We start from the raw sequence: 23,472 nt of genomic DNA on the forward strand, positions 1-23,472 counted from the left end.
ACTGCAAAGAGCTCAGTTCGTTCACGAGAGGCAGCACACGAAACCAATCGACGAGTTTGGTTGGCAGTGTCCAGGATTGGCCCTAGTCGCAGTAAGTCGTGGCCCAGGATTATCACCAAAGGCCCCCGGGATGAGTGTTCCCACGCTCCGCGAGGCGGCGAGGCTCTGTAGGCTCGAACCTCAATCGCTCGGCCACTTTGCGCTGCAAACGAGGAGTCCGCTTCAATGATTGACCGAGAAGGGCGCCCCCGTTCCGCATCTGGCAACGCGAGGGCTTCGTTCCGAGTGGCTGGGGCCGTGCCATTGCCCACCAGTAGACGGGGCGTCGCTGTGGCGAGATGTTAACTACCTCGCCCGGTATACAGGAGGTCGGGGGTTCGATCGCGACCCTGACTCTTGTATATTTGGAGTTTGCATTTTCTTCCTGTGGTCGCGTGGATTTGTCTCGGGATCTTCTGGTGTTTCCCTCCACGTTTAGAAACGTGCGTTTAGAGTGTTTGGCTGCTATACATTTCCACACGACGATCAGCCACTTCGTTGAGCTATCATTTGTGGCCAGGTCGCTTCTAAAAAAGAGCTACATAGCTCAGTGGGCCTTACCTGGTAAAGTAAAATTAGTTTAGTTTAGCATGGGTCACCGCGACATAACGAGGTGACATGTACAACTAGAGATAGACCAAGAGATGAAGATGTGAGAGCTGCGGGCGAGAATAAAGAGATATGCTTTTAGATTTGAAGCTTTCGTGACTGCAAGGATTCATACGCTTAGGTTTTTTCGGTAAAGTCACGTAGGTAAAAAAAATATAATAATAATAAATGAAAATAACTAAATTAAATCACGACGTTTCGGAAGCAACACAAGCCTCCGTCATCAGGTGTAACTGCTCCAGTAAAATTACTGTAGCGTGTGAAGAGAGATACGCAAGGGAGATACGAGTGACCTGGAAAGATGAGAGGTGTCGGACTCGGCTGAGCGGTAGGGCATTTGCTGATTGTTGCAGAGGTTCGCGGTTCGCACCCCAGCGGTCGCCCTGGTTAATACCGCAGCTGTATGAGTCATAAACAGTCGCTGCCTGCATCGCAACATCACGCTGTGCCATAACGCATGTACACGTGACATATACGTGGCATCACCACACAAATACAAAGGATCACCCGTATAGCCTGAACAGGCTGTTGGGGAAAGTTATGTTAGCGAATAGCACCTATGAATGCCGGAACGGCACACGAGGGGGTGGGTGGCCAGCACAACGCCGGTCCGCCTTTGTCCCCTCGTGGCGATGTTTACTACACACCGGGTACTTATTTGAGGCATCACGTGGCTCGGCAGCACACGCCGATCGCATTTTGTGGGCCGCCAGCAAATGCCGTTGAAGAATCCCGGTCTGTGGGTTATGAATGAACCCGAGGCAAGGATGTCACTCCACTCGCAACGTGCTTGGCCATCACCGCCAGCGGTCCTATGGGCCACCCGTGGGATCTCCCACACTTCGACGACAGGGGCCGGTTCATCCGGAGCGCAATCACTGCTGACTTTTCAAAAAAATAAAAAGTCGTGCTCACCAAATCACGATCTCGATGGGCACCCGGCCAGTAAGCCGGAGAAGACCGCCGCACAATCCGACAACTTTCGCAACTCTGACCCCTACCCCCCCCCCCCCCGGGTCGTGGAATTAGACAACCCTGGTGTGGGTCGGAGTGACCATCGATGTTCCGGCTCTGTGGGCACTGCAACCACGGTGGCCGGCACGAGTCTCCGATTGCGCGACCGCGTCCGCCAACTCGCGTGTTGTCTTTGGCTCTCGCCAGATTCGTGTTTTGTTGTCGCCGCTGCGGCCACGGAGAGGGAGCTCGTCTCTTGCCCGCAAGGCCCTTTGAGAAGGCCTGGGATGATGATGCGGCACAAGGAGACCTGGAGATGCGCTGACTTGCCAAAGACTCGGTGCCTGTAAGCGTGAACAAGAGAGAAGCTCTGGGGAGGCGAATGTTGAAGGATACTATTTGGGTGGCTGGCAGCAGCTGCTGCCAAACATCAACAACGGAGGTACGGAGGCGAGTCTCTGACAATGAGCTGAGCTTCAGGCGGCTAAAAGACAGCAAGGTGCAGGCGCAATGGGGAGTGCCGTCATCTGAGGCAGTAAACCCACAGCACTGGACCCCACAGCCTTTTGGCGTCCTCTGGTCGAGCAACAATTGGGTCGAGGCTCAAAAGAAAGCCGTCACTTGGTGTGGACCAATCAGTTTCAAGGACAATGCATATATTATCATAGTGTGTTTCTGTTTGCATTTTGACTGCAAGTATTGTGGTTAATGCAGACATGAATCCTTGTAAAAAGGTTTCAGTTTTGTTGCCAGGAAAAAGGGGAAAAACACTATTATTATTCCATAGCACTGGAGTCCGTCTCGTACCTAGCCTGGCACAAGCACCACGTTGACGTCACCCAGCACTGAGTGGCTTCCTGTCGTGCGTGGAGCAGTGGTGCAGTGGTCCCCGTACTGCCCCACGAACCTGGCGACCCGGGTTCGACTCCTGGCCATGATGCGACATCAACGGAGGACCTTCTCCACATCGATGCAGACTCAAATCGAGTGCTTGCTACAGCCTACGAACATCGGAACTGGGCAGAGTTTGGCTACCTGTATGTGTGTGTGGTTCTGGTCGTACCACCCCATTAAGTGCCATATCGACAGTGGCGTGGCAAGGCTGGCACGTGCCCTGGTGCCAGGAATGAAACTGGGTGGTCTCGCTCCGTCCAATTCTCTTCTCGCTTCGTAGCCACGGCTCGTGGGCATCCCTCCAGTCTTTGTGGCCCGTGTGCAGTTGCACCGCCTGCACCCTCGGCAGCACTCACCGCTGGCGTGGCGGCTTTGAACAATTGCTCACTGATCCCACGCTTGCCGCTCACAAGAGCCTCCCCGGTGAATGTGCTAACAGAGGGCAGGCTGAACGGTGATCAATCGTCCATCGCCTGTTCAACACATTTGCTCATTGCAGGTGAGAACAATAAGACAAATAAAGTAGAGTAAACCTGGCGTGCGCCTCCTCCTCATCCCCCTCTAGGTCGACTCAGCCCAAACAGAGCACCTGGCGTGGCGGTGCATTTTTCAGTTTTCAGTTTCATTGATTAGGTGTAGCCCTGTGAGCCGTGCGGCTCTTGAATCGGGTGCAACCGCAACAAACAAAAACCTGAACAAGGAACATCTTAAAGTGACTACGCGCAACAGAAATATGACCATCAGCACCGCCGGGGGATACAAAGTCGGGCGGCTGTCCGTGCGTAGCCAACGACAAACACCCCGCGTGCCATTGTTGATGTGGCTGATGTCGGGGTCATTTCGCGGCGATGTGAGATGACAATGCTGCTGGGTCCGTCACTCTGGATAGCAACAGGCGGTGAGCGGGATTGGCTAAGCTGGCGCCGGGGGGGGGGGGAAGGAGGGGTGGGGGAGGGGATGACGGGGGCGGGGGTTGGGTAGAGTTGGTGGGGGGAGTGATGAGGAGGAGGTGGACGAGGGGGAGGAGGGAGGGAGCGGGGAGGTGGAGGTCTCGGGGTGGAGTTGACACGTGGCAAGGTGTGTGGATTGCACGGTAGTGGTGGGGAGCGGTGGTGTAGCGGTTAGCGCTACGCTGCGCTACGGTATCCCTGGCGACCCGAGTTCGATTCCCGCTCACGGCCGACACCAGTGACGATTATCTAGACCGGTCCTGGGCCTCCCCTAGGTCGACTCAGTCTCAAATGAGTACCTGGTGCGGTGAGTAAACCTCGCCACTTGGGAGACAAAGGCGTTCGTGCGTGGTGCTGGCCACCCAACCCCTCGTGTGCCGTGTCGGCCTTAATAGGTGATCGCTAACAGCACTTGCCCCAACAGTCTGGTAGGGCTATATGGGGGATTTTTGTCTTTGATTGCACGGTAAGGATTCTGGTAACGTTCAATGACGGAGCCCCCCCCCCCCCCCATACACAGGCAGGCTGTCGGGGCAAATGGAATTAGCGAGAACCTATTAAAACTGCCACGGAACAAGCACGGGTGGTGTGGCCTGCGTCACTCAGGCCTGACCTGACCCTCTGTGCCTGCCCATTACCACTGATGCTCACACATTGCTTTAGGCACTCATTTAAGGCTGAGTCGACCTAGCCGAAGCCCAGGACAGATTAATGTAGCACTCAGCACTGGTGTTACCCATGCATGGCGAGGAATCGAACCCGCTTTCGCTGTTGAAATAACGCTGAACGACTGCGCCGCCACTCTGAAATACGCAACGCACATACACACGCGGAACAGTCCCACGTGGTGCGGTTAGCGAGCACCTATTAAGGTCGAAATAACGCACGGCTGTGGCCAGCACCACCCACGCATGACCACCGTTGTTGACGCTTGCACATCGCATCAGGGCACTTGTTTAATGCTGAGTCGACTTAGGGGAAGTCCCCCGGCCACGTGTACGCACAAATCCGCCACGTGGCTTCGAATGCTCAACGCCACTGCCTTACGCACAACAGCCAAGGCGCTTGTGCGGGGTGGGGGGGCTTTACTAATTGGCTGTGTCGGGTGGTGGCGAGTTTAACGACACATTTATATTCACGCGATCTCCTCCAAAAAAACTTTATTATGGATATTATCGGTCGCGAAAGCCTACAACGTGTTAAACTGAGTGGATTGATTATGGCCGATGATGATGATGTCCATGGGCTGCTACGTACACCGCACACGACATTCACCAGCGCGTGCCATTCTCTCTCCGCTTCGGTTTGTATGCAGTACCTTGATTCCTCAAGTGCAGTCGTACGCGATATTACTCCCATCCTCCTTTAATGCTTCCCTGTTCTGCACCGTTTCATTGTGCGCCGCCCTTTCGAATTACGTTCCGTCGCTGCGGGCTATTGCCCGCAGCGAGGAATGCTATTGTCATCGCTTGTATTAGGCAGCCGTGTGAACGCGACGATTCCGACTCCGTCACTGCCGTGTGAATGACGAGCCGAGATCAGCAGCAGCAGCAACAACAAAAAAGCATCACCCGGAATGCGCCCGGTCTCGTCCGAGACCTCGCAAGCCAAGCAGGCGTGAAGCCTGGATAGCGACTGGCTTGGGAGCGACCACCGCCGGTGGTGCAGGCTGCTACTGAGCAGCAGACAGCACTGCAGCGACACGGGCTGTTGTGATTCTAACTTCGATGTCCCCCGGATCAACTAACCACGCACTCGCAAGCGTCGTGGCGACCTGTGACCCAGTAATCCACCCGCGGCGTGGGCGGGGACGGGCTTGCGTGCGGAGGCTGGGATTTTCAAGGTCCTCATTCAGCAGTGGATAGAGCACGGAAAGGGCCGTGCACACGTACGAGGCGTCTCTTCACGCGACCCACCTGTGCGCCCACGGGTGTGACGCGGTGCAGTTGCACCGCCTGCGCACTCGAAATGCGCCGGGCGCTGTCTGTCGCTTCCTCGCGGCGGCGGCGGCGGCCGTTTGAGGTTTTGTTTGCGAGCGGGGGGAGTGTGGGGGGAGGGAGTGTGGGGGGCGGGGGGCGGGGGGGTGGGGTGGTGGGGGGCATCCCCGCGTGTTTGCACTGTGGATCTGCGCGACAGGGCGACCCTCACTCACCCCGAAAATACCGAGCGGATGGCGTGGGCTGTGTGGCCTTAAAACCGGAGTGCTCCACTGCAAGGCCCCGCGGGTGCCCGTTGCGGCCCCTCGGTGGCCTTTAGCGCGCCCCCCCCCCCCAACAAATACACGCCACGTGACAACACTCACCCCAGCGTGCTGCCAACCACCCCCCCCCCCCCCCAACGGTGTCAAATGTGTGGTGGGCCCTCACACCGACGATGTCTTATCGGCGAAAGTGGGCCGCCCCCCCCCCTCTCTCTGAAGATGAGTGAAGAACACTGCCTTGAACGGAACGAGATTTCATGGGCGCAGTTCTACGCAGTGGGCCTTCTTCGCAACACGCGCAAATGATCGCCTGCGTTGAGCGTCTTGTTTTGTGTTGTGTCAGCTGTGCAGCCCTGCCAATGTAGTGTCAACAAACCATTTACGGAGTGGCGAGGCCCGGGGAAAGGTGAGGATGTCACCTGGTCATACAGGTGAGAGAGAAATAAAAACAAATTAGCGTCAGTTAATCATTTCCTCAACTCCAGGTAGCTGCCACCAAATTGCTGGAGTTGGTATGTCAACATTATTTATTTTACTAATCTATTAAAATATAAACACTTTTTTTTACTTTACCAGGTAATGCCCACTGAGCTACGTAGCTCTTTTTCAGAAGTGACCTGGTCACAAATGATAGTTCAACGACGTGGCTTATCGCGTGGAAATGTATAGCAGCCAAATACTATACACGCATGTTTATAAATGTGGAGGGAAATTCCAGAGGACCCGCAGAAAAATAATCTCGACCACAGGGAGAACACGCAAACTACAAATATGCAAACATTGTCAGGGTCGGGATCGAACCCACGACCTCTTGCACACCAGCAGCGTTCGTCGCCACCACGACGAACGCTGCTGCTGCTGAGGCCCATTAGGGCGAAATCGTGTTTAAAATTGGCGTCTCGAAGACCAACAGACACATTGAGAGACTCCAATGTGCGGCACGTGAATCCGACGGCCCGAATTCAATTCCTGCCCATGACCCAAAATCGACGGCGAGAGCGCGTCGCGAACCAGCCCTGATGCCTACGCCGCTCCTTCATCGATCCCTCCCCACACTTAACAGCGCGGGGTGAAGTATGGTCAACCCCGCCCACGCCACCCCCCATGTCCGACACGGCGCGTGGGGAGGGAGTAAGGGGATGCCTTCAATCAACAACAGTGCATTGGCAAAGAGCTAGTAAAACATATATATATCAAAAGAACTGAAGGTTTACGCTTCGTTGGGACACTACCAGGTTGGCAGACCTGAAACGCGCCCTTTGTTGGGACCAGGGTTGAATGAAGCTGGCGTAAGATCTACAGAGGGATATGGGCGACCCATCCCAGCGCACTTCGATATAGGCCACGGAGTTACATTTCAAAGGTAAGGCCGCCTTGCCCGCGTTAAGACGCAGTGTAAACACTGCACACACAACGCGGCGGCGTTGACTCGGATGCACGATGACACGCGGCCCCCACTCCGTTGTGAGAAATCACGAGGAACGCCGTCAATGCGACGACCGAACATCCAACCGTCGATCCGCCGGTCTCCAGAGAGACGACGAGGACAACAACACGAAGCCACGCTCAAGGGGCCCTTGTTCAGGGCCAAACGAAGACGCGCCAGTGAGGCCCCGGGGACAAGGATCCTCCAACTAAACATTGCGGGAGGAATGTCCCCGGGCGAAGTGCGATTATCTCGCGATCATAGCGGACGCCCACGTCACATTTGATGTCCCGAGGCACCCACGTCTTGGATGCCCCCCCAACATGCCAGCCGCTAAGCATGTATCCATTGGACACAACCTCACGACTAGCCATTACCACCCGAAACAAGGCGTGGGCCATGTACCTGTGATACATGGCCCACGCCAGTTCCCATGTCCTCTCCACTGTGAAAAGACACTTGACGGCGGGATAAAATGCGCGCCACCCATGATGTACTGACACGGGAAAGTCTCTCCGAGTCTCAAGACTAATTCTAGGAGGCTCTTGCTTGGATTTTGTTGTTTTATTCTGGGTCCGGTTCATCATCATCATCGAGCGGTTTTTTTGGGCGCGAGAGAAGCGTGCACGCTGTAGAGAACCACGTGCACGCGATGGGATGACCGCGCAAACATGTGCTCGCGGGTTGTGTTAAAAAAACCTACTTGCTGTACTGCAGCATACTCCTCGGTTCGGGTGTCTCGTGTAGGTGACGATGCGCGTGTGAGCCACCAACTGAGTAGCGCGAGCAGCGTGGTTGGCACGATGGATGGTGAGTGGTATGAATGAGGCTCGTTAAGGAGGCTACTGGTCAATTAGAGGCAGTCGCCCTCCAACAACAACGAAAGGACAGAGGAGCAACGCTCACAACAACGAACGGGGCGCCTGGCGAAAAAATTGTAGTAAGTTGGCACAGTAGGGGGCACAGCTGGTGCATCTGCCAGTCATATCGGTCAGTCAACCCATGGCACCTGGGTCTGTCCCGTGACCTCCTGCAGGCAGCGAACCTTCGACACTTCACACGACCTCAAAGTGCACCTAGCCTGGCACAGGCGCCGCGGCGAAATCACCGTCGAATGGCGGGTATTGTATTGGTGAGCGGTATGATATCGAGTAAGGAGGCATGCCGTGCTGGGTGGTGCGTGTGGGGAGAGAGAGTAAAAAAATATATATATATATAAATAAGAGAGAGAGAGAGTAAGGTGTGATGGGAGGGTGACCGACTTGGCACACCTCTGCTATTACAGGAGGATTATTCTCCAGGTAGGAATGCGCGTGGTGGGGGGGGAACCACGGGGCGAGTGTGTGCGGACACGTGAGTCGTGTTGACGCATTTCATAGCGACCCGTCCGGGGCGGGGGGAGGTAAAACGTTTGACACCAAAAGTAGGAAAGCAACTCGGCCATGGAACCTCCATGAATTCCCTCCGATCCAGCGACAACTCCGCTGGTGTTCCACAGTCGGCGCTGCTCTATGGCATGCGATTGGCATGTGTCGTGGAATCAATTCGTGTATAGTAAGAAAAACAATGTGTCCTTGAAGAGTCTGTGGACTGTACGGTCTGCTGTGTGTGTGTATGTGCGTCTCCAGCCTGTCGCCTTACCTCCTGCGTGTACAGCTCCATTTCTGGTCTGTATATGTGTACCGTGTGTGTGTGTGTGCGACGCGCAGAGCCAGCTATGCCTTCTATGTTGTACATCGAGCGCAGTGGTTCGTAACCTTTACTACAGCCTTGCCAACCTTCGATTCTCAATCGTCAACAAATGTATAACGTCAATAAATACAGAGGGTTTGATTAAACAAAGTAAGTTGTGCTGACGTGCCCCTCCTTAATTTGTGTTTCGATCATTTACTTTCTAAAAAAAATTCTGGCCTAGTCTCGCACCCCCCCACGGAGGGTGCGTGCCCCCCAGGTTCAGAAGAAGAAGAAGATGACCCACTGGCATCGCTCGCGGACGCTGCCGTGTGATGCCCCCCTTCTACTGGGGGGTCGGCTGTATCTCAGCATCTGCGTCTCCACTGCATCTATGCCTCCGATTCCAAAAAGCAGCCTGGTGCCTCGGCGGTAGAGCATTTGGCTCGCAATGGGAAGGTTTCGAATTCAAATCCTGATCGGTGTTTCGTTCGGCTCATCCTCCATCAAGGGGTGATAAAATGGGTAACCACTTTCTGGCGACTATTTGGGTGATGGTCATTCTTTACAGCACATCGATGTTCTATGAAGAAGGGACATTGCTTAAAGTCTCACTTTTTTTAAGTAGTGCTATTGACAAAAAAAAACACGTTTTGCTTTTTCGTGCTTGTGCATCGCTACCAACGCGATATCGCCAAATAATGTGTTTAACCACTTTCTCGGGGAAGTCAGCCGTGGCCGTTGTCCAAGGGATAGGCTCGCTCCAACAAGAGGAATGTTGAAATTCCACCGTCGGCTAAGCGAGCTATAAACAGAAGACGAGCAGCAGCACCTCGATGACTCGTTTGAGCAAAGGAATAACTTTGATCCCCCTCCCCCTCAACAGCTGAAACACTCTGCCGGATGCAAATGCAGCCTCCACGTGCTGCAGTGTGCTGTGAGCCCGCAGCAGCACGAGTGGAGAAGCGAGCGGTCGAAGTGTTTACAGACAGGTGGAGGGACCGCGGGGGGTGGCGGTGCTGGGTGCTCGGAAAGTCCCTGGAAGCCCCTGGGCAATCCGATCTGGCATTGTCAGGTCACATGGTAGAGGCATTGAAGCTCATGACCCCTGTGTGTGTTAAGGTTATTTTAACGCTTTCCAACGAATGTTGAAAGCGATTATACATTAGCTCTGTCCATCTGTCTGTAACGGCGGGGGAGGGCTGGGTCACTATAACTATTGTAAAGCTGATGCAGCCCGAACAAAAGCTGAGTATTAAGGTGTGTTGCTGTTAAAGGGACTTACCCGATTGGAAAGCGGCTAAATAGATCAAAGATTTTTTCTCTCTCTCTCCCCAAAAACCTTACGACGCGAACCGGAGCCGACGGGACAGCGGCTCTGTGTGCAAACAGCTCGCAGTAGTCGAGTCTGCGAGTCGGTCGGGTCGTGTGTAACACAAAAAACAAAGCGCTTTGTAGCTCATCGGGTTCCTCCAATGGAAATACATAATTCCGATTCCGTCGCGCCGTCGTCGAGACTCCCGCACTGACGACTACAACGATTCCCGAATCCACGCGCACGCTGGAGAGGGCCACGTAACCCGTGTGTGTGTCTGTGTGTGTCTGTATGTGTGTGAGTCTCTGTGTGTGTGTGAGTCTCTCTGTGTGTGTGAGTCTCTCTGTGTGTGTGAGTCTCTGTGTGTGTGTGAGTCTCTCTGTGTGTGTGAGTCTCTGTGTGTGTGTGAGTCTCTGTGTGTGTGAGTCTCTGTGTGTGTGTGAGTCTCTGTGTGTGTGTAAGTCTCTGTGTGTGTGTCTGTGCGTGTGTGTGGGGAGTGGTGGTGTAGCGGTCAGCGCGCTGCGCTACGAACCCGGCCATCCGAGTTCGATTCCCGCTCACGGCCAACACCGGTGACGATTATCTGAACCCGTCCTGGGCCTCCCCCTAGGTCTACTCAGCCTCAAATGAGTACCTGGTAGCGGTGTGTTCACATCGCCACTTAGGGAAACAAAGGCAGTCGGGCGTGGTGCTGGCCACCCTCCAACCCCTTCGTGTACCGTCCCGACCTCCATGGGTGCTTGCTCACAGCTCTTGCCCCAACAGCCTACTCAGGCTATACGGGGGATGTTTGTCTTTGTAAGGATGACTCTTCTCAGCAGCCAATCACGTCTTGGCGAAACGTTCCACCACGTGCATCTCCAGACCCTTGGTCAATCCATGGTACAGCGAGGGGGTTGTTGCGGCCAGAAACCACGCCCGGCCGCCTTTGTCTCCCCAGTGGCGATGTTTACACACCGCACCAGGTACTTAATTGAGGCTGATTCGACCAAGAGGAGGCTCAGGATCGGTTCGGTTCAGAAAAAAAAGTCGTCAGTGGGTTTTGGCCGCGAGCGGCACATCGAACTCGGCTCGCCGCGTTCCTAGCGCAGAACGCTAACCACTGCGCCACCGCTCCCCACTAAATAAACACACCCTCGTATAGACACACACACACCCCGTGTCTCTCTCTCTCTCACGCGCACACTCGCACATCCGACAAGTCACCGCAAACAGCGGCGCTGAGTTTCGTTTTCCATCAATCACGCGGCTGAGAAAGCAAAGTGGAAAATATGTGAGCCCCCCTCCCCTTCCCCTAACCACCCGTACCACCTCTAGCACCGCTCTCCCCTCCACTGACTCCACTGACTCGAGATGGGGGTGGCCACACCAAGGTTTGCTCGTGAGGGTCCCGCGATGAGGGGAGCGGTGGCGCACTGGTTAGCGCACCGCGCTACGAACGCGGCGACCCAGAGTTCAATTCCCGCTCACGATCAATAACAGAAACCTAATTAAACCGGTACCGGGGTCAATACGAGATTAATTCGATCGACTAGGCTTTACTTGAGTACCTGGGGAGACAAAGGCGGTCGGGCGTGGTTTTGGTCGGCCACCCATTTGATGATGATCTGAACCGGCCCCTCGGTCTCCCCTAGGGTCGACTCAGCCTCAAGTGTGTACCTGGCGCGTTGTGGGTTCAACATCGCCACCCGGGAGAGAAATGTGGGTGGGTGGGTGGGTAGGAGGGTGGATCTTTCTCTTCGTGCACTTAAGGTGCACGCCGGTTCAGCTGGAAGTTTTGGGTATGAAGAGTCGGATGGTGAGTGTTGGGTGGCGGGGCGAGAGGGGGTGGCATGGGGGGGTGGGTAGCCTTTGGGAGGGGGCATTGGGGGGGGCATTGTGGGGGTGGTGATGTAGGACACAGAGAGAGAGAGGGGGCTAGCAAGAGAGACTTTTTTTTACTTCTTCTTTGAACGGAAACTCAAGATTAAGAGGCCACAATGGCAGCAATCAGGGAGGCCACAACGCGTGGAGGTTTGGGGGAGGGGGGGCGGGGAGGGGGGTGCACTGCTCCCGGAATGTCTGCGGCTCGGTGAGCCGTGCCACGCCACACACGCATCCATCCACCCCTCGCTCGCTCGATCTCTCTCTCTGTGAGAAGGCGCGCCGACGCGACGTTTCCACGGAGATCAGAATTAAGAGCCGAGCCGTGCCAGCTCGATTGGGGATGCCACGGTGGCGATATGTTACAACCGGTATGCAGGAAGGTCGTGGGTTCGATCCCGACCCTGTGACGCCTGCTGTGTATTTGGAGTTTGCGTTTTTCTCTCGCCGTGGTCACGTGGATATTGCCCCAGGGTCCTCCGTTGTTTAGCGGCATGCTGTCAATTTCCACGTGATAAGCAACTTGGTTGAACGATCATTTGTCGACAGGTCGCTTCTTAAACAGAGCAAAATAGATTTGAAGCTTTCGTGACTGCAGGAATCTATACGTTTTGGTTTTTTCGGTAAAGTCACGTAGGTATAAAATAAAATAAATAACATTTTATTTTATACCTACGTGACTTTACCGAAAGAACCAAAGAGTATAGAGCGAAACACTCAGTGGGCCTTACCTGGTTAAATAAAATACATATCTTAGCTTTGCTAGCTTGGCTTGTCTGTGTATCGTCAGTGATGGCGAGATTCAATGTCCCATGAAAGGTGCTCACCCTTCAGTACATGCATCGGAACAGCACTACACAGATTGCTCTATCGGCAGGCAGCGTGTGCTTGTGTGGTGTGAGCCCGGCTGCTACAGACTCTCACCTGGCCACTCCGCTCAGGGCAGGTGGAGGTTGGAGGGCTGTCCATCGTGTAATTTCCATGCCGCTCAACTCAACCACCGCCACAACCTCCCCCCCCCCCATCCCACTCCTGTCGCCCCCCGATGTCCGAGCCATACTCATCATTGGCTCAAACTTCAACACATTCGTCAATAGCACTGTGGCTTAAAACAAATTAAAGGCGACGTTTCAGGCAATGGCCCTGCAATGCAGCAGAGCCATTGACCGAAACGTCGCCTATCAAATGTTTTTATTTTAAGGCATCACACAGTGTGTTAATGGTGTATGTGTTGAGGTGTCGTTGTGTCCCTGTGTAAACAGTGGAACGCAACTCAGTTTTGTCACTTCGGCCAGCGGCCTCCAACCTTTTTGGCACCAGGGACCGATTTCGTGGAAGACAATTTTTTCACGGACCGGGGGGAGGGGGGGGGTCATCAATGGGTCTTTCCCCCTTTTCAAAGAAGCTCTCCAACGACGTTCGTTTTCTAACTCATGTGGGCTACTAGGGGCTAGAGCTTGTGGGCTCACCACAACTGTGACTGAGACAAGTGCGCAGTGTGGGAAAGAGGCGCGGACGGAAGTGGTGAATAATAAAATCATGGGGGCGAGTTCCACGCGCGGACTCACCGCTCTCACCTCCTGCTGCTGCTGCTGTGCGGCCCGGTTCCTAACAGGCCACGTGACCGGTACCGGTCCACGGGCCGGGGGTTGAGGACCGCTGATTTAGGCGATGCCCGGTCATTCTTGCAAACGAGACTCTCCCGGTCTCTCACCTCGTTAAACAAATGAACTCCCCCTGACCTATTCAAAATGCAAATATTACTTGGATTTTCTTTTTTCACGAGAAATGTCACTGGGCTGTTTACTCCTTTCGCGACGGAAGAACACATCCTCTTCTTCTGTGTTGTTTTAAGGCTGAATGGCAGTGACGAGAGTGATCGGGTATTTTCAGTGTGTTCAGATTCACCACTGCCAACGCAGTGGGGTCGCTCTTATTTGTAGTTACTCAACCCCGCTCACATGCTCAAAAGATCCCCCCTATAGCCTTAAATAACTGTTGGGGCAAGTGCTTGTTAATGAGTAAGCACACATATATGAAGGCCGGCATGGCACACAAGGTAGTAGGTGGCCAACACCACGACCAGCCGACTTTGTCTCCCCAGTGGCGATGTTTTTACGCACCGCACCAAGTACTCATTTCAGGCTGAGTAGACCTAGGGGAGGCCCAGGACCGGTTCAGATAATCGTCACTGATGTTGGCCGTGAGCGGGCATCGAACTCGGCCCGCCGGGTTTGGAGCGCGGCGTAGCGCTAACCGCTACACCACCGCTCCCCACATAAACTCACACACAAAGTCATACGCACACCAACTCACACACCCATGGAACCAAACACTCAGACACCGATACAATGCACACACACACACAGACACACCCATTACGGGGAATATGGCACGGACATCACACACCACTGCATGCCTCTCTCCAGGTCGCCCTTTTCTGCCGGAGACCAAGCGGAGCGAGTGGGAGCAGGAGGGGGGGGGGCATGAGGGAGCAGAAGGGAGGGGGGGGAGTGGAGGGACCCAGCATTCGATTACCCTGTCCATGGCAACAGCGCTTAGTGCGTACACGCCCAGTGCATACAGATCACAGCGGCCCCGACACGTCACCGTCGCCATAGCCATGCTCCATCCACTGCTCGATGAGGGTCTCCCCACGTCGTGCGGGTTGCGAGGTTTACTTGAGCATACTTCACCGCGACGCTGACCAGTGCTGGTTGGTGAATGTGGGGGAGCGAAGACGACGTGGGAGCATAGAAGTTCAGTACAGCGCACCGATGGGTGTTGGTCCGTTGTTCTCTTCTGCCCACCACGTAGACCCGCAGACTATAACAACATGTCCTGCATGGGTGAGTGGGAGGAGAGCGCCCATCCGAGCACTATCCAGACTTAAACCTGCTTAGCTTCTGAGATCTGATGGGATCGGACACAGGAGCGGTGACCTGGCCTGGCGTTCATACATTGGCCGCTTGTTGGAGATGGTCACGGTTCGAATTCCAGAGGCCGCCCTGCTTATAACTGCGGGTGCAGTAACCATAACAATACGCGCCGTCTGCTTCACAGTGGACGTTAAAGATCCAGTGACGTCTTTCGCAGGAGTAGGTCACTGTGTGTCCGGCGGCGTCATGTTTAAAACTTGCCAAATTTGAAAGAAAAAAATGTCGCAAATTACGCAATTCGAATACATATATATATAACAATCATCACCCGCTACTACAAAAAAAACTTGCCAGGACCCTTCTGAAAAAGCATCATGAGCGAAAGTCATTCAAACAAAATCACAACAACAACAACATTAAGTCCGGGTGATATTTGGCTACGGCGGTTTTTTCTTTTTTTACCCTAGACGCCACGTAAACCCCAAACTGCATTGTTGCACCCCTTGAAGCCCCCCCCATGTCTCGACTGAGTTGGGGGCCACCGTGGGATTTCAATGCGAATTCCAGAGTTCAGAGAGAGAGAGCGCGCGCACGGGGTGGTGGGGGGTGGTGGGGGTGGTGGGGTGGTGGCGGGGCTGGGGGAGACACGCGGAGGGGGGCCCTGTTTTTACAGGAATGGCCGTGAAATCCCACGCATTGCAGAGGAAATGGTGGCTCGACTGCGGCGCGAATGTGAGTTGCGCGCGTTTGAGACAACCTCGTTGCGGAGATATTGGTAAAGGTGCAGCGCTGGAAGTACTTTTGCTCGCGCCAAATAATGATGGGAGGGCCTCCGATGTAAGGGATTTTGAGAACTGCCATTTGGGGAGGGGGGGGGGAGTTTTGGCCTACTCTTCCACGCTCGTATCAGCAAAACCACGGGATGAATGTAAATTTTCCTTTATAAATAAAACACTGTTACCCGAACTCGTGACCCCGAGTAAATGCGCGTGGGATGCCGTCATTCCGTCTCGTTTCTGGGTGGAATGTTGGTCGCTCATTTTTTAGTTGGCGGAAGACTATCCCAGCGGCACCACCGTTCGCAATTGGCGGAAGGTCTCATTTCAAACTTCTTGACGAATCCCATTCAGCAGCTCATCATCCACGTGGACTGGGTTAGGGTGGCGCAATGAATCACGGGAGTTAAGTAGCCACCATTGGAGGAAGAATGAATAAGTGTAAAATAAAATCAATAAACCCACGCCAACCAAAATGTGTGGACGTGGCCACTGAAGCGAGCGCCAAGTTAAGCTCAACAATGTTTTTATTTGACCAGGTAAGGCCCACTCGAGCTGTATATCTCTTTGTTAGAAGCGATCTGGCCACATATGATAGCTCAACAAAGTGGCTTGTCATCATGTGAACATTTTTTAGCAGCCAAATACTCTAAACGTTGATTCTAAATGTCGAGGGAAAACCCAGAGGACCTAGACAAAAATCCACGCGACCACGGGGAGAACATGCAAACTCCAAAAACACAGGTGTCAGGGTCGGGATGGAACCCAAGACCTCCTGTATACCGGGCGAGGTAGTTAACATCTCACCACCAGGCGTTGTCGACCAACGACCGAGCGGATCTCTCTCGGAATCACAGCGCCCACCCGTCTGGGTGTGAAGTGAGAGGAGGTCGGTGAAGAGACGGAGCGATCCACGTGCAGTGGTCAGACGACGAAGCATGGAAGGCCTCGCGCGCTCAGCGTCTCACAGCCCTGAAGGTTTCGGGGTCTCTGATGCGAGGGCGGGGGTTGGGTTAAGGGCGCCGCGGTGGCGAGATGTGAACTCCGTCGCCTGGTATGCAGGAAGTCGTGGGATCGATCCCGATCCTGACGCCCGCTGTATATTTGGAGCTTGCAGGTTCTCCCCGTGGTCGCGTGGATTTTTCTTCGGGTACCTCCGGTCCCCCCCCCCCGACATTTATAATTATCAATGTCCGTTTAGAGTACTTGGCCGCTATGAATTTCCACATTGTGACGAGCCACTTCGTTGAGCTATCATTTGTGACCAGGTCCCTTCTGAAAAAGAGCTAAATAGCTCAGTGAGCCTTACCTGGTGAAAATGTAACACAATTTTTTAAAATCGTTTTAATTGATGATAGGAGGGAAGGGCAAGAGGGAGGAGAGGTGCGGATCGAGGGGAGGAGGTGACGAAGGAAGAAGCCGGACGAGTGGTGGAGAGAGGGGGGAGATAAGGGATGGGACAGGGATTGGAGGAAGCAGGGCGAGGTAGGGAATTGGATGGCGTGGATAATTGGAGGCGAGAGAGGGATGCACGTGGATGAATTGCAGCCACGTGGGGTAAAATGAGGTCTTCGTGTTTGGTACAAGGCCACGATTGACGGCAGGCGGCACCATTTTTTGAGACCGTGACATCAACGTCAAGAGCATTACCCACAAACGACCCGCGCGAGAGCTTCGTGTTGCTTCCGTAGCAGCTATCGAACCTTCGACTTGCCGCTGACCGGCCTCCGTTGACCGCAAAACGCCTCCACTTCACAGCCGCCTAATGACTCGTTCAGCGGAAAGGTCTCCGGTAATTAGGGGATAGCGTCACGAGCTGTGGCTACGACGCGGTCGGTGCCTGGGGGGGGAGGGCGGGGGTTTCTTGGGTCAAAGGGGCCTTGCAGCTCCACTCACAGCCCCGGTACATCTCGCCACTTCTCTGCACGCGCCCTACACGCTCTGGGATTGGATGAGGCCGGTCTGGGCTTTCCTCCTCCTCCTCCCCCCAGTGTTCCCCTCCCGCCCAGTGTCTCCCTCCTCCCCATGCCTCTCCCTCCTCGTGTCTATCTCCTCCTCACCGTGTCTCCCTCGTATTCCCCGTGCCATCCTCGTTCTCCATGCGTCTTCCTCACTCCCCGTGTCTACCCTCCTCCCCAGGTCCACCTCCTTCAACAATTGTCCATCTCCTCTGCCCCGTGTCTCCCTGCTCCTCCACCTCCTGCTGCCCTTGTCTCCCTCCTCCCCGTGTCTTCTCCCCCTGTCTTCTTTCAGCCACCAGAAGTCCCAATAGTCCCCTCTAGACAGACATAAGCACTCAGAGCACTCGCCCCACCACCGCCACCATCACCTCCCCTAACCATCGCCTGCTTCCCCCCTCAACTCCCCACCCCCCCACCCGACCCAAGCCCGAAACAACCCCGGTCTCGTCTCGTTTTACAGCATCCCTTCCGTCGTGACAATCGGGGGAATGCGTTCTCTCCTCTCAGTGGTCCTTTTTAAAGGAGATACTTAAAGATCTCTTCCGATGATTTAGATGCCAGCCAGCTACGCGCGGGTGGGCTGCCGGGAGGGATATCCATTACAGGGATGTAACGAATCTCCCCACCCGCTACCCCCACCACCACCACCCCCAGCGAATTGAGGAATTGTCACGATCCCGGTTCCGGATTCAATTCAAGTATCGTTTATTTTCTTTCGTTTTTACACACACACACGCGCGCGCGCGCGCATCATGGCGAATGCAGGGGCATCTTGTGGCTGCGGGAATTGCTGATATCCCATTACGTACAATGCAACAGCATCAAGTCATGATTTTAATTGCTGTGATATGTTCCGGTTGGCTTGTAGGCTCCGGCAGGCGAGTGACTCGTGGCCACAGCCATTACGAGAAGTAAACAAAAACACTCCTGTTGTGATTTTCGTATTGCTTGTTGTTGTGAAGTTCTGAACCCGCTCCTACTGGACATCTGTGAAACAGAGCTTTAGAGTTTCACCGGATTCCCCCTGTATAAATGCATATTCTGATATGATGGATGTGACATGCAGGGCGTGGATACATTTTCCGGACCACCGACCCGAACAGACCCTGCTGGTTATTGCACCTTGGTTGTCTTGTTAGTCTTGGTAGTTAGTAGGAGTGGTCGTTAGTCGTTGGGTGTTTTCACGTGTCCACTTAACTCATCACGTGGACATTGCGAATTGCGACAAGGAGCGCTTCGCTAAACGAGGCTCCTCCAACCTCGCTACCCATTGGCTCCCGCCTCTCCGCGTGGTCACCCACGTCCCCTATCAACAGAACATTTTTCATGATAATAATACATTTCGATTTAATGCTTTCGTGACTGCAAGGATTCATATTCTTGGTTCTTTCGGTAAAGTCACGTAGAAGGGAAATAATAGAATAAAACAATCAAATTATCACGACGTTTCGATTGCAACACAAGCAATCATCATCAGGTGTGAAACCCACAGCAATAAATTTTGAAAAACCGCCTCTTTTAACTAATTTTCTTGCTGTGGTTTTCACACCTGATGATGATTGCTTGTGTTGCAATCGAAACGTCGTGAGAATTTTCGTGTTTTATTATTATTATTTTATTATTTCCCTGCTACGTGACTTTACCAATAATAATAAACTCAACACATAAAAAAAAACTCAACACATGACCTGAATTTGAAACAAAATATATAATAATAATAATAATAATTGGTCCTCCTTTATCAATGTGCTATATATAAAAAAGGGTCATTGCCCGAAACGTTATCACGTGTTCAACGAGCTCGCTCGCGTTAACGAGCACGTGCTGAGGCAGCGTGCGTAGTCGTCGAGGTGGCCGCGTGGTGACGGCCGCGCAGACGCGTTTACTAAGTTGGGTCACGTTCGGGGAGCTCGTCGCCGTGCTGGTGAAGAGCGAGTGCGCGAGCACGTGATGCCCTAACAAGCGAGCTCAGATTAATGAGCACAATTCTCTCAGCAGCCTAGGAAACCGACTTTAGCGAGATGGTGGGTGGTGGTGGTGGGTGGGTGGGTGGGGGGTTGATGGAGGGAGGGAGAGAGTCTCGGGGGAAGGAGGGGAGGGGGGGGCACAACCCTGCCTTACTTCCCTCCCCTGGAACATCAAAGGGTCAGAGTGTGACCCGGGCAGCGAGGTCAGATCAGGGGCCAGTGGGTCGGGGCAGGAGGCCCCTGCCCCTGCTTGCTGTAATGGGCAGGGCATGGGAGGTCTGTGTCTGGGCGGGGGGGGGAGGTCGGGGTGGGTGGGCGCTGGGAAGGGAGGATAGGACTCGGAACACTGGGACGCAAGGGCGTCTCTGTATTTGCGGGCCGAGGCGCGTTTCCATGCTGCACGTGCCAGCAGAACAAAGTCGTCGAGATGCAAAAAAGACAACTGAGCGTTTGGGAGGCAAATTGACAATGAGTAACTATACGCCTCCTTCACATAGCTGCGCCTCCACATACAACACACACGTGTTTTTAACGCATCTCATCGGCTGCGCGGCTTTTTGGGAGTGCATCATTTCAGCAACATGAGTCTAACACAAGCATAGTCTGGGACGGTTGCGACATTCAGCGTCTTATCAGCAGAGTCAGGCTCGCTTGAACCAATGCTGGTCAATTGCCAGATGTTTATGTGCAAGTACCCTCCGTTACGTAGCGTCGGGAGGGTAAACTTTAAAAATTGCTCGGCCTTTCATTACGGAGTAGAAGAGGCGTGTGAAGTGAACTGACGTCCTCCCATTTTGGCGTTTTCGCAGCAACGTAATCTAATTCTAGATTTTAAGCTTTCGTGACTGCAAGGATTCATATTCTTAGTTTTTTTCGGTAAAGTCACGTAGGTAAAAAATTTAAGTTAAGTTATTGCATTTTACTTTTATTAATTTTTATTTTTTCCTACGTGACTTTACCGAAAAAACCTAAGAATATCAACGTAATCTAATTACTGGACTGCGTTTGATTACTTTAAAGATCGAGCTATTCAAATGAACACATTTGCTTTCTTTCATCATCAGCAGCAGCAGCAGCAGCAGCCATGGAGATTATATACCACACGATGTAATGGACTTCGGTATTTTATTCTTGCCTGTGGCAATGTGTTCATATGAGCTAAATGCCAATGTCGAGGTCTACTAACCACGGGAGTGCTTCGGGAGAGAGACTTTGTGTTGATTTGCTCTTCCTCCATTGAACGAGCTCAGACCACAGCGGTTTACTTTACTGGATGATGCAAAGCGTGGGCTGCGTGGCCACAGTCACACTGCTGCGGCTTGTGTCTTTCGTTTTTCATTCATGAAGGAGGTGTGCGCATCGGCCTGCTGATGTTCTGATGCGGTTTTTGGTGACACCGCCGGTGTCCTCGAGAGATGCCAAAGTCAAGTTTCAAGTTTCATTTATTAGGTATAGCCCTGTGAGCCATTCGGCTCTTGAATCGGGTGCAACCGCAACAAACAAAACAACATGAAAAAGAAAACATCTTAAAGTGACTTTGTGCAAACAGAAAATCCAAGAAAAGACAGCAAAATATTGCAGAAAAAGCACCGTACACCAACACTGTGTTCAAAAATCCCAGTGGGATGCCAAAGTCAGGGGATCGTGACGTTCGGGTGACGAATGAGGAGGAGTTTATTCTGGACGGTCCGCATTGTTCCTCTCCGTTCGCCAGCATTCTTCTGGATCTGCGCGAGGTTCTAGGGTGGTGACAGCAGCGCGACCACCCCTAGAACGGAGATCGGGACTTGAATCGGCCGTTACATTGTCGAGGTCTTCGTTGATGGTTGTAGGTGGTTGTCGTTGGCGAGAGGAACGTGACAATTTCATTGCAGTTTGCACTTCTCTGCGGATATTTGGTGGCAGGGTGTTCGCCAGAACAGGTGGGGGGGGGGGGGGTTGGTGTCGGTTGCAGTGTTCTGGTTATGACGCAAAATTGCGTCACTTAACTGCGCGTCGAGCAGTTTTGCGTAAGAGCTCCCCAAACCAGGCCTGGGACGCATTGACTCTGCCACTGAGTAGATCGTCGAGTGGGTGGCAGTTCGCAGCACAACAGCCTAGGCGCCTCCAGGTCGTTCCTGCAAGTGTCTAGATTCGTTTCATGGTGGAGGGGGGGGAGTGGTTTTGCAGCGGCTTGCGCATTGCGCTCCGAACCCGACATCCCGAGTTCAATTCCCGCACACGGCCAATATCAGTGGCGAATATCTAAATCGGTGCTGAGCCTCCCACCCCAAGTCGACTCCGTCTTAACATAGCCACTGGGGAGACAAAGGCGGCCAGGCGTAGTGCTATCCACAACACCCTCTTCGCGTGCCGTATTGGCATTCATAGGTGTTTCCTAACAGGCACTTGTCCCCAACAGTCTGTTAAGGCTATAGGGGTGATCTCTGTCTTTGAATGCATATCTATGTATGGGTGTGTGTGTGTGAGAGAGAGAGAGAGATGGAGTGCACGAGGCGTGCCCACAATAGAGCCATCTACCCGCTCGCCCATTGGCATGGAAATGTGGCTTTTGTGCGATGCGCGACTGCCCCGGTTAGCAGCCTCCTCGGAGCCGATCCATTCACTCACTAATCGCCCGCGGCACCTTCAAGGCTCTGCTCCATGCGCGGCTGCTGCCTCATTGTGTGTGTGTCTGTGCGTGTGACAGCCCAGCCACCGCATGTCCGACCGCCGCATGCCCGGCCACCGCGTGTCCAGCCACCGCATTTAGAGTCACCACAGAGCCACCACATTCCCAGCGACCGCATGCCCAACCTCCGCATTCAGAGTCACTACACAACGACCGCATGCCCAACAACCGCATGCCCAACCACCGCATTCAGTCACTCAACAGCCACCATATGCCCAGAAACCGCACGCCCAACCGCCGCATCCCCAGCCACCACGCGGTCAAGCGGCTTTTGTGTGGCCGGATAGTTGGGGAGGAAGGTATATGCATGGGTTGATTTGTCCAGTAATATCGAGCCATCATTGTCATGATCAACAACCGTGATCCATCCACTATTCTATGCATGTGTATGATGATGATGACGACAATATTCGTAAAGTAGGAACAGAAGAACTTCGCATATCTAACTCGTTGGAGAGATATTGGTGGATAAGTGAAAAGTACGGATTTGTGAATATCTGTTTAACACGTAGGCTTTCGCGACCAGCATTATTCAAAAGAAATGTTTATGGGTTAGATCGCGTTATTTATTTGTGAATATCTATACACAAAAGGACAGTTAATTGCACGCAGACACACCGCTCCGCGTGCGGGCAACTGAATTGGTCAGAGCGGATATGCGGCGGTCGGATATGCGACGTTCGATTGTAGCGACGGGATGAGAAGGGCTGTTTGCGTTTCTCGTGGTGCCTTGCTCAGCGAGTCACGATGCAAAGGGCGATGTTGCGCCACTGACTTTAGCGACGTTTTTAAGAACTCGCCTTGGCAACATTCTTTAGAAGAAGTACGCTCTTTCTGCGTGACACGCCGAATCCAGGCCTGCAAAGCTGTTTACTTTGGTTTAAACATTGTGCCGAATCGAATTTGTAATCGACGAGAAAACCTCATCATAGCAGAATAGTGTGGGCTCGAGACAACAACAACAACAAAAACATTGTTGTAAAAAACATTTTTGTAATGACTGCCAAAACGTCATACTCGAATTGTAAATGTTGTGCGTTGACTCTCCATCACACATTTGTGTTGTGCTGAACTAGTAACGCATTGGCAGGTTTCGTTAACGTGACAAGCCTTACACTAATTGGCTGTGTCGGGTGGTGGCGGGATTAACGACACATCTATATTTCACGCGATCTAACCCCAAGCAGCCTCTATTATGGATATTGGTGGCGAAATCCTTGCTACTGCTGCGTGCTAAACTAACATCACGTAGCAAGCACACGGTCATTGTGCATTACTGTATTTACCCCCCCTCCCC

This window comes from Lampetra planeri, chromosome 5 (assembly GCF_965212315.1).
Source record: "Lampetra planeri chromosome 5, kcLamPlan1.2.h2, whole genome shotgun sequence".
In the NCBI taxonomy this organism is placed as follows: Eukaryota; Metazoa; Chordata; class Hyperoartia; order Petromyzontiformes; family Petromyzontidae; genus Lampetra; species Lampetra planeri.